This window comes from Desmodus rotundus, chromosome 13 (assembly GCF_022682495.2).
Source record: "Desmodus rotundus isolate HL8 chromosome 13, HLdesRot8A.1, whole genome shotgun sequence".
In the NCBI taxonomy this organism is placed as follows: domain Eukaryota; kingdom Metazoa; phylum Chordata; class Mammalia; order Chiroptera; family Phyllostomidae; genus Desmodus; species Desmodus rotundus.
In genome coordinates this window covers 12,609,961-12,621,873 of record NC_071399.1, presented here as the reverse complement: position 1 = coordinate 12,621,873, position 11,913 = coordinate 12,609,961, and the positions used below count along the sequence as shown (strand labels likewise).

Sequence of the window (11,913 nt, the reverse complement as noted above, 5' to 3'; positions counted from 1 at the left end):
ACACACTGAAATGGGACAACGATGAAAACTGTAAGACAAAATGTGATAGGTATAGAAGACCAAAAAGTGGTTATTTGACATTTCTGAAGAAGAGACCCCTGTGCAGACTTGGTGAGAATATAAATTAGTACAACTAGTATGGAAAGCAGTATGGGGTTTCCTCAAAAAAATTAAAAATAAAACTACCATATGATCTAGAAATCCCACTTCTGGGTAAATATCCAAAGAAAATGAATTTTCTATCTTGAAGGGAGATCTGTATTCCCACATTTAGCAGCATTATTCACCATAGCCAGGACATGGAAACAACCTGATTGTCCATCAGGTTGTAAAGTGAATAAAGAAAATTATATACGTGTGTGTGTGTGTACACACATACATATATATCTCACATGTTATATACTCACATAATGGAATACTATTCAGCCATAAAAAAGATGAAATCTTGACATTTAATGTGGATGAACTTTGAAGACGTTATGCCAAGTGAAATAAGTCAGACAAAGAATGATAAATGCTGTATGATACCGCTTATACGTGGAATCTAAAAAAGTTGATCTCTTGGAAACAGAGTGGAATGGTGTTTGCCAGAAGCTCAGTGTGGAGAAAATGAGGTTTTTCAAAAGGTACAACCCCCAGTAATAAGATATGAGTAACTTCTGGGGTCTAATGGCTACCAGAACTGTGTACTGGTGCCTACGGTTAACAACTCTGTATTGTATACTTAAAAGCTGCTGGGAGAGTGGGTCTTAAATATCTCTGACACACACACACAATTATGTGAGGCGATGGAGTGTTAACAAGCTTACTGGGGTAATCATTTCACCATATATATGAGTACCAGATCATCATGTTGTATACCGTTGTGTACCATAAACTTGTATTTTATTATATCTCAATAATAAACCCCACAGTTAAAAAAGAACATAAAAGTAACACATACAGGCAAATTCCCAAAGGGAAAAAAAGTCACATGACCATTTGTTTAGAGATTTCTAAAATCCTACTTTCATCATCTCTACTTGCAGATAAGAAAAGGAGAACAGAGTTTCAATCTGTGTATCTGGAATTTTCAACAGAACTTTTGTAATTTCTTCTCCTCTTGGAGACAGAGACGTAACAGTCAAAATGATTATGCTTAGGTCACATATTGAACATGTCTTATTTTAAAATGTACAGTAAATTAATTCACATTTTGAACTTATCAGCAAGACATGGTCAGGAGATATTAGACTTAGTGAAAACAGTGGAGCCAATTAGACTCTCCACCCCTCTCCCTGGTGACACTGAAGACCCGAGCCAATGAGAAGCCCCGACGTCTGATGTAAGAGGCATGGTAGAAAGAGACTAATCGAAACAGAATTGGCCTGTTCTGACAGGGGCCAAGGTAAGGGCAGCAGCAGAAGGTATATTTCAAGTGTATATTTTAGAGCTGCTAAAATATACAGGGTCTGGCAGAAGTAAAGCCTGCTGGAGTGTGGTTGGTAGGGTAATAATACAGGTGTAATAATCTGTAGTTTTAATTTGAACATTTCACCTACAATGTCATATGGTGTGCTTGAGTGCGATATTGTTACGTTACAGAATTACATGCTTATGAGTGTGTAATACCAGGGGGCGTTATTTGTGCCGGGCCTTGTGCATCCCCAGAGGCAGTTAGGAGAACTCCCTGAGACTCGACTCCAGCCTCAGCCTTTGCCAGCCACAGTCAAGGAGAAAGTGCAGAGTGTGGAGTGTAGGGTCAGGCGTGGGAGAATGGGGAAAAGGGTAATCAGAGGGACTAGGATTAACCTTTTAGTCTTTCTCGTGTTCTCCAGTGAACAAATGTGATGTTTCTGCTCAGAAAAAAAGTGATTTTTTAAGAAATGATGATTGTAGGTAATATGTAGCATGGGCCGTGTTTATGATATAAGTGCCAAAGCAGGTTATGCAACTGTACAAATTCTACTTATAAATACGAGGAACCAAAGACTTGGGAAGGAGAATTAATAACAATATTATATGAACAGTAAGATTATAAATTACTGTTTAACCTAATGTCTCAATATTCCAAAATATGGTTACATATATAAATCATTTAAAAATATTTTAAATGTAATTTGTGTTCAATCATTGTGCAATAAATATAAAGTAATGGCATCTGGGATTTATGTGTCTTAACAGCATCATTAATTCCAGCCTTTACACAGAGTACGGGATAGCCAATGAATCTTACTACATATTATAACTATTTTTTTAATTTGGTGCATTAAAAAATAATTAGATGAAGCTGAAGTTTAAGCCATAAACCATGTGTAACAGTAACCACTGACTGACTGTTGGTACCATCAGAATTTTACATGTGGCAAATTTTTATTCAAATGAACCACATTTCTCAGCTAATCGTGTATGACTCTGTCACCCATGGATTGCAACTAATGCAGTCAAGCAAACACAAGTTCTTTTGGATCTGGTAAAAGCCAAGGAGACTGTTATGAAAATTTAGTGTCCCTTGCTAGGAGGAAAACCCACAAGGCCAGGGAATCTTAACTTCTGCAGCTATTGTTCTTCAGAGCATTTCAAGAGCCCCTTGTCAGAGAACTTGATCCTGCTTTTGATTTAGAATAAGTTCTTATCATAGAACTGTCACTTCCAGGCACTCCAACCTCGGGCACAGGATGAGCTGTGACCTGACAGAAGCTGTAATCAGAGGCAAAGCGACTGGTGATAAACTATGAGGTGCCATGAGTTTTGATATAAATCAATAGGGAAATCTCGTCTCTATTCAGTTAAATCATTTATAGCTTTATTGTCTTATAGGAAATACAAACTGTGTCAAAACAAAGGCAAAGGCAGAATCTGCTGCTGTAATTCCTAAAATTTCTACTTTCTTAACGGTGCTTCAGCAAACCCTTCTGGTCCTGATGTCTGAAAACACTGTTACTAACTCAGAGTACCTCACCTTAACCCTACCCTGAGAAGGGGGGTAGAATCCCATCGCATTGGCAATTAAGAGCTCACAACTGCCCCCTTCTCCAGAAATTGCCCTCCTGTGGTAGCAGCTGCCTGGTCCTCCCCACCACCTCCCCAGCCACAGCTCCTAGTTAATGACTGAATGATTCTGGGATTCAAAAGGTCAACCACATTAACTTTTGTGCAGTTAATATTCCAGAGCTTCCCACTCCCCACACCCCACACCTCCTCCCCACCACCGCTGCCTCCATGTATCAGACCAAGGCCAGGCTTCATCTAAGACTACAGACTTTGGGGCTCTTTCTCCACCCCTTTCTCCCTCTCCCCCTTTTCCTGCTTCACTTCCTTCCTTAAGGTTTTCCCTGAATAGTATTTTCTCCATAAATCACAGGCACCCAAATTCCTGTTTCAGGCTCTGCTTCCTGTAAGTGATGGTATCAGATCAGCAAAGGGATGTTGCCTTCCCAGGCACATGTGACAATGCTTAGGTCTGTTGATAAGCATGACCTTAATTGGGGAGGTGATGCCATGACAACAAGATGCAGCTCATATTCTTGAACCTCATAGGCTTGGATCTCATTTTTGTATCCAACGATTCAGAAAGTAGTAGTGGAAGGAAGAATATCCTCTCTGCCTTCCAAATATCTCTCTCCCTCAAGAAAACAAATGACAAACGACCAAAAATGCAGAATGCCTTTTAATGCCCCCATGTTAGCTGTAATACCTTGCCCTTCCTCACTTTCCTGTGACTCTTAAATCATTGAACTTATGAGGGGGAAGCTGTTTTGATTGGCTTTCATTCCTGCTAAAAGACTTTTAATTTCCATTTCAGTCACTGGGGGAAAACATTCGGAGGGCACCTTCTCGGTACCAAGCCACAGGGAATAAACACAACACACAAAGGCCTTATTTTCATGAAGCTTATGTTCTGACTGTAGAGCAGCCAAAATAAAAATACAGACAATAACAATTTCCAGAAACAGTATATTCAACTTTTTCTCTAAACTTTAATATTTAAAAAATATCTTTCCCCCCATACATTGTATTCTAGGCCAAAGAGCTTACCAGTCATTGATGTGTCCTAATAAAGTATAAATTGATCAAGTGATATAATTCCTATGATGTAATTTCTCAGTAGTGATAAGTTAGACGGACTGTTTCAAAGTAGATGCTTAGTTTACCCAGTAATTCCATTGCCCAATTATTTGCATACTGATTGTGCTTTGTAAGCATCACAGTGTCCAACTCGGCCTTTTTTTTTACAATATACATTAAGATGGTGCTTCCTGCGTGCCACTGCGGTAACGATAACATTCGCTGGGTCCATGATGACCAGGTGGGAACAAGGAAGCACACTGTTCCAGCTGCAGAAGAGAATGTGACCAGCACCGATGGTGCCATGATGGAGGGAGATATCATGTATCCTTAGCATGGAGGACATGAAATAACAAATAAATACTTAGACCCACGTAGACAAAGCCAGCAAATGCTCCTATTGTTCCCTATGGTCCTGGGGACATACTGCATGTAATCTTAGACAAACATGTCCCCACTGATAAAGAAAATTACTTTAAACGAGAGGCATTTTAGAAATCATTTTGTAACTTTACTTAGTACATGAATGATTATTGAGTGATGTTTCAGATTAATAGGTCATGTTCATTATAGCTGTAGAAATAGATATTGTGTAAAGTAGCTAAGGTCTAAAAAGTAACAGAAAGTGTCTAATATAATAATCATTTTCAGAGACATTTTTGGTGGTAACATTCTGTTCCTCACATCTTTCAATACAGGCATTGACAAAGAGTATATTAGTTAGTCTATTTATCTACTCCTTTTCATTGTTGAAGCAAAAATTGACTCTGAATAAGTGGTCCCATTGATTTTCTAGGTAGCTTTCTTTCTTGACTATTTAATTATGTCCTATAGTTTGCTTTTGAGCACTTTGCAAGATAATATTCAAATTCTCCTTTAGTCCAACTTGTTTTTCCCTGACCTTTCATACTTGGTAGATATTTTGATTGTTTTTATATAAACCCATGTTTCAGCTTCAAAGGTGTCTTTTTTCTTGCAGTAGCTGCTTTGCCTTCTCCCATTACTCATATTATGAAAATTAACTGAGATACTTTATATGTACTTAGCACTCTTAACAAATAATTATTTTGGAAATAATTAAAATGTAAATTTTTTCATCAAATATGCATGTTTCACCAAGTAGGAAAATGGAAATACAATGAAACCAAGATTAAATATCACTATGAGAGTTGGGATCTCAAACTCAGCAGATGAATTCAACGTCTTGTGTTTATGTTCAAACAAGTAATTGTTTAAGTGCAGAAAAGAAAGATGTAAAAGATTGCCAAAATCTCATTGACGTAGTAGAAGATTTGACTGTGAATTCAGTGGAATCAGTATAGGACACCTTATACTTAGCTGGCAGGGGAGATACCGTGATCGGGAAGGCGGTTTCCCAGGGCAAGGCTCACCCATTGCACTCCGGACGTGCTGACCCCTGCGATTTCCTCAAATGTGGGAAACTCCATGCAGAATTTGTGGTAGTGGGGGACTGAATTCGTGCTCTCCCCTAGGGAAAAAAATGAATATATAGAACACCTTAGGAATTAGATCCAGTCTTAGCTGTGCTCATAGAAGCCATGTGAAATTACAGTTTGACTATAATGTAATGTTTTTCAGTGTCTGTTCAGGAATATTTCTCATCTAGAAACTTCTATTTTAATCACCAGCAATTTCTTACAATCTCAATGCTTGATCAACTTGAGCCACCAGACTGTGTACTGGAACAAGTGGAGCTACTTAGGAGTGAGACGAAGTGCTCCACTGAGGAAGTCCGAGGAATAAGAATAAGAGAGCAAGGAGAAAATGTAGAAACAATGAGGTGGAAAGGCAGAGCTGAACAAAAGGTGAGAAATACTTTCTAATCAAATACCAATGAAATGCTTTCTATTTTCCAATGATACATCATATGCCAGCAAATGAATGACAATATCAAGTCAATGAACTAAGTGCATGTATCCATAATTCACGAGTAACTAAATGGATATCTGCATTTATCTTCTCTCCCACGGCCTGGATTAGATTTATCATTGCAAGTATATGAATTGTTATTGTTTGCATAACAGCTCCTGGTGCATGAAATGCTCAGTGGTTAGCATAGAAGTAGACCCTAATGAGACATTTCAACACTATATCATGACTATTAGGGAAATCGTATGCTGTCAGTAGTTATTTTATTTCTTCTTAGAAAGTTAGACTTCTTGCCCTAGCTGGTGTGGCTCAGTGGATTGAGCTCCAGCATGCAAACCAAAGGGTCACTGGTTCAAATCCCAGTCAGGGCACATGCCTGGGTTGCAGGCCAGGTCCCCAGTAATGGGTGTGCTAGAGGCAACCATACATTGATGTTTCTCTCCTTCTCTTTCTCTCTCCCTTCCCTTCTCTCTAAAAATAAAAACAAATTAAGCAATCTTAAAAAAAAGAAAGTTGTGGGGAGAAAAGGCATACAACTGTAATTGAATAACAATAAAAATTTTAAAAAAAAGAAAGTTGGACTTCTATAATATATGTTTCAGTGAACATGTTAACAATGACACTTTTAAATTCCATATAATTTTTTTCCATTTCAAGAGTTATATACAACTTCCCCCCCAAAAAGATTCCCCTACCTTTTGAAGAATATATCAAATAAATTCTATGTTTGGGGTGTTTTTGAAAGGTAAAAGACAGAAACTTAGGTATCTCTATATTTTGTCTTTTTGTGTACTGATTTTAAATACCATCATCATTATTACTACTCAAATGAGTACTTGGCAATAATTATATCACGACTCCACTAACATCTACCCAACAACTAACAAGTGACTCCTCAGTTTCCTGTAACCACCTATTTACCATTTTATATTTTCTCTAAATGCAATAAATCTCACAGTTGCAATAATTAAACTTAATGACTTTCCTTATATTCCTCCTCCTTCTCCAAGTCATCTCAGCCCAGCCATTCTCTAATTAAGAACAGGGGGGAAATAGCAGGCATTTGGGCAAGTTGTTTTTCAATACTTGGTAACATTGTTTCCCTCAAAATAAAAAAGCAAGCTATAGAAAGTTCTTTCTGGGATTCTTTCTTTCTCTGCTCTAATACCAGGACTAGTTCAAAGACATGCTACAGTATGAAAATCAGTATTATAATAATAAGGCTCATCTTTTACAGATTATTGAACATTAGAATACAGATGCTCCTCAACATACAATAGGGTTACACCTGATAAACCCATTCTAAGTTGAAAATATCTTAAGTCAAGAATGCATTTAATATGTCTAACCTACCAATCATCATAGCTTAGCCTCACCTGCCTTAAACATGCTCAGGGTACTTCCATTAGCTGACAGTTGGGGAAAACCATCTAACACAAAGCCTATTTTATAATACACTGTCCAGATCTCATGTAATTTGTTAGGCGTGTCACTTGTACATCATCCTAAAGTTGAAAAATCGTTATCAAACTGTCGTGAGCCATCTGTATAATTGAATGGCACAAGAACTGCTTGTAGTCTCAGCGTGGAGGCCCAGCAGATGGTGGGAAAATCCAGCTTGAGAAGGGAGGCAGGCTTTCAAGGAAGCGTGTGCCTTACTGAATGCATGTATTCCACATACATAAAGCCATGATTTCGCTTCCTAGAAATATGTCGTCTTTCCATTGTCATCTTTCCTTTCCCCCAAAGGAAACACAAAAACCCAAAACGCTGTCTTTGTTAAGCATTCAGATCATCTCCAATTACCATGTATACACAGCTAGATATATACAATTTTTGACACATATGTAAATCAGCTCAAAAGAGAATAGACAAGGAAGATTGAGATTATAATTTAAATTGTAATGTTATTCTTAGACCAATCCAGAGAATAACAAAACAGATGTGGTTCTTCACAGTTATTTGAAGACATTTCTCTGTGATACTGTGATCTCAAATGGTGAGGAACAACAGTGAGAAATAAGGTGATTAAATTTCCTGCTGGAGACCGTAGGGCGCCATTGATCATGCCATCCCTAAAACATACAGGGCCCTTTCATAAGGACCTGTGAGAAAATTTTCCTAGGACTTCTGTACCAGAAACAATTCTTATTTTTATTTTCATCTTACAGACATAACGATTCTTTCAACTGCTTGTTTCTCTGTTTGTTCCAGACATGGGAAGGTCCAAGCCAAAGTATTGATCCCCTCTTACAAATGGAAATGACTTTCTGTCATACTTTTGTCCTCTGATCTTCCACTTCACTTTAGCGTATTATTTTATTACTTCTTCCCTCATACCGCAGGTATGTCTGAAAGACAACTCGAATTCTCTCTTTTCAAAATGTGTGCATCAAAGTACATAAATATAAAAAATAAATAGTGCATTTGGATATTATATATTTTTTAAAGAGAACCTTTATAATTCTTTAAAAAGTAGGAGCTTTCCCTGGTCCCACTCTCAATGAAATGTTTATCTTATGGTTTTATAAGCAAAGGTCATTTAGTGATACAGAAGAAAGTATTTTCTCAAGACAACTTTATAGACGGTGAGAAGCTAGTTCTTTATAACTTTTTTGTTTTAATCTTTAATCAACAGTTAAATAGAGCCTTACTTTCAGGCTAACGCACTTGCCTGAATTTTTTCCTACCATAAGAATCGCACATCCTTAATGTCTCCCCTGTTCCTGAACTCAGTTTTGGGGCTCTCAGCCTTTGGTCTCCTTCCTATCTCCTCTTCCCTACCCTGCACTCACACCCGGTCTTACAGCTGTAAGTACCATCAATACGCTGGCAAATCGTCCATCTGTACTGCCTGCCTAGACCGCTCTTCTGAATTCAAGACTCATATATTTAACTACTGCTGCACAGCTCCATTTGGATGTCTAATAAGCATTTCAAACTCAGTGTTTCTAAAACCAAAGTCATGGTTTTCCTCTCCACCTGTAGAGGAAACATGCTCCACCTGTAGCCTTCCCTACGTGAGTTGTTGGCAACTTGTTCGATCCTTCCCGTTGCTCAGGCCAAAGCTCTGTAGTTATTTGACTCTTCTCTTTCTCTCCCACTCTGTGTATAACCCATCAAGATATTAAGATAATTCCAAAATCCAATCAAGTCTTACCACTTCTCACCACAATGCAAGTCCCCTAAGGTTTATGACCCTAGAACTTCTTGCTTGTAGCCCAGCCTCCCCTACAGCCTAGTCTTCATGCGAAAGCCAGAGAGAGCCTTTTAAAACATAAGTTAAATCGTATTACTTCTTAGCTTCAAACCGTACAGTGATTCTCCATTTCTTGTGTAATAAATCCGAAGTTGTAACAATGTCCCAAAAGACTCTGCAAGTTCTAGCCCCTCCGTTGCTTCTCTGCCTTCTGTATCCCCTCCCCCCCTCCAGCTCTGCCCCGTCACACTGGCCGCCTGGCTGTGCAGACATCCTCATTGCCTCAGGGCCTGTGTTTAAAGCTGTTTCTCTCTGCCTGGAATGCTCTTCCCCCACATACTTCTTAGCAGTTTCCTTGCCCTCTTTAAGTCGTATCATCTTTACGAAGCTTATCTGCTGGATGACAACCAGTTTAACCCTGCATCCTTCCGACCTCCTTCCACCTATCTCTCAGATCTTCGAATTCCTTTTACTCTGCTCGTTTTAATTTTTCCATAGCTCATATCACGTTGTGACATAATATACAATCCATTTCTATGTTGTGTTTAATGTTTCTCTCTGTTTCCCATCACTGGAAGGACAAGAATCTTTGTTTTGGGCTTTGACGTGCTGTAAGCATCTAGAACAGAACTCAATACATAGTAGGTGCTCATTAAATAAGTCTTGACTGAATTGACAAAGGTGCATAATGTGATTAAGGAATTACATTCCTGTGAGAATTTAATAAAATATACCAATGAAACCAAACAACACTGCTTTGAACATTCTTTCATCTGTCCCCTCATGGGGCTATGTGAACATTTCTTGGGCATAGATGCCTGTTTTTGAATTATAAATGAGTGATTAATGTTAGATGTATCTGCTTCCACTTTTGTCATCATTTTTTTCTTTAATTTTTAGGAAGAAAAATGTTAAAACATTTCCCTAAGGATTCTTACCATACATTTTTAAATACATATAGTTTTTAACATTATAACTTATTAGAACATACTAACTTCACCTCACTGTGAATGGCAGCCGAGATGGGGGAACCTAACCCTCAAAGGACTTTATTCAATGTTTTTGGCCAAACTGCAGGCCACAACCTTAAGAACTTGATGGTCAGCCTGACCCAGGCAAATTTCCTTCGGAGGCACAAGAACAAAATGGCACAGGTCTGTTTATGGAGATTTTTCGATACTCTTCATGACAGAGTGGTTATGTATAATTAAAAGAGAAATCTGAAATATATGCTCAGTATCTGAAATCAGAACAGGAAAAAATGCCCTATGTTCTCACTTGAATCCACAGGTACTTCACTTTCTGCATGAAATAAAAGCCATAATTTTACTTTCAATTTGCTACCTTTTTGAAAGCTATGAATAAATATGATTAAAACTGTCAGACATCCCTAAATTGAAATTCGAATCATGAACCCAAATCAAGAGCCTTTCATTTTCTGCCTTAATGAAGGGGAACACCAGCATGTAAAACAATGAATAATACATGCACATAAATCCGTTCACATACATACGGATCAGTATTGGCACATTCTTTTCAGTATCTTTCATATCTGTTCTTTCCATTCTATTCTATTGCTGCTACCCCCTGCAGTTCAGGTTCCCATCACTTTCTACCAGTTTCAGTGCAATTGTGCCTTCTCTTTCTCCTTGCAGACTTCAGGGTTCCCGCCTCTTTAATTCAGACAATCTTCTCAAGTATTATTTATACATGTAAATACCTGCAATGAAAACCATTCTCTTTGGCTTTCAGAGTCTTCTAAGGATCAAGCTCCAACATACATGTTCAAACTTCCTTCCTATTGTCCCATTGGTGTTCCTATAGAATTCGACTTCAATCAGGGTGGTTCCTTTGATAACAGGGAACGTGTCAACATCCACGAGGACAATTACAAGCCCCTATGGTACCTTGGCTAGGGTCCCCTCACTGCCTTGAGATGTCCTCCACACCCCACCTCCACTGCCTTCTACTCGCTCAGATCCCACGCTCAGGACCTGGCTCACCTTCCTGGAAAACCCTTTCATCCCCCAGACCACCATCCTTCAGAAAATATGCAATGTCAGCCAACATTTAATACAGCCTCTTCCCAAAATGTAAGAAATGCAGCTTTCTGACTGCCCATGCCATGGGTTTTTGAAAGTGTTATCGCTCAAATATAAAATTTTAATGAGTTTTCTACGAGTTAAGTGTTTTTGATATCTTATTTGGCAGCCTGACTCTCAGAGTTAAATAATTCTTTTAGTTTATTTCAACACTGAATGCATTAAATGACATTAATGCATCAAAGATAAACCAATTTCCACTTGCATGATCAAGCAAGTGCCACCAAAGGTTCCTCTGAGCCTTGTTTGTATTTGCATCAGGTGACTGGTATATATATTAGGCACCTGCAAAATAATTTTACCAAAGAAGATACGCTTCATCTAAGGGTACAAAGTAGAGATCTCCTAAGAGAAGTCGGTGCCTAAAACCAAGGAGGCTCAATACTTTTATCATAAATATAGCAGAAGGGAATTAAGGTCACTTCCATCCAATTGAAAAATGTTATGATTGTTAGGTAAACGTGTCTTTGAATTTGGACAAAATATGTAGAATAGTCAAAGTTGGGCATCGGCTAGTTCCGCCCACGTTCTTGATTGGGGTGTACAGTCCACGGTCAGTATCCTGCTGTTTCCACCCACGCTCCTGACTGGCTGTACAGCAAACACTGTGTTATACCCAGCACTATCTCCACCCCATCCCAATCTTCCTTACTAACACAACTCCAATTGTGTTGA

General features: G+C 38.5%; 1 non-coding gene across 1 annotated transcript; it reads left to right on the top strand.

Annotated features, from left to right (window-relative positions):
- The first annotated feature begins 5,377 nt into the window (after nt 1–5,377).
- Nucleotides 5,378–5,539, top strand: LOC112306801 (U1 spliceosomal RNA). The gene has a single exon (XR_002974984.2). It is a non-coding gene; the product is annotated as a U1 spliceosomal RNA (small nuclear RNA).
- The last annotated feature ends 6,374 nt before the right edge of the window (nt 5,540–11,913 follow it).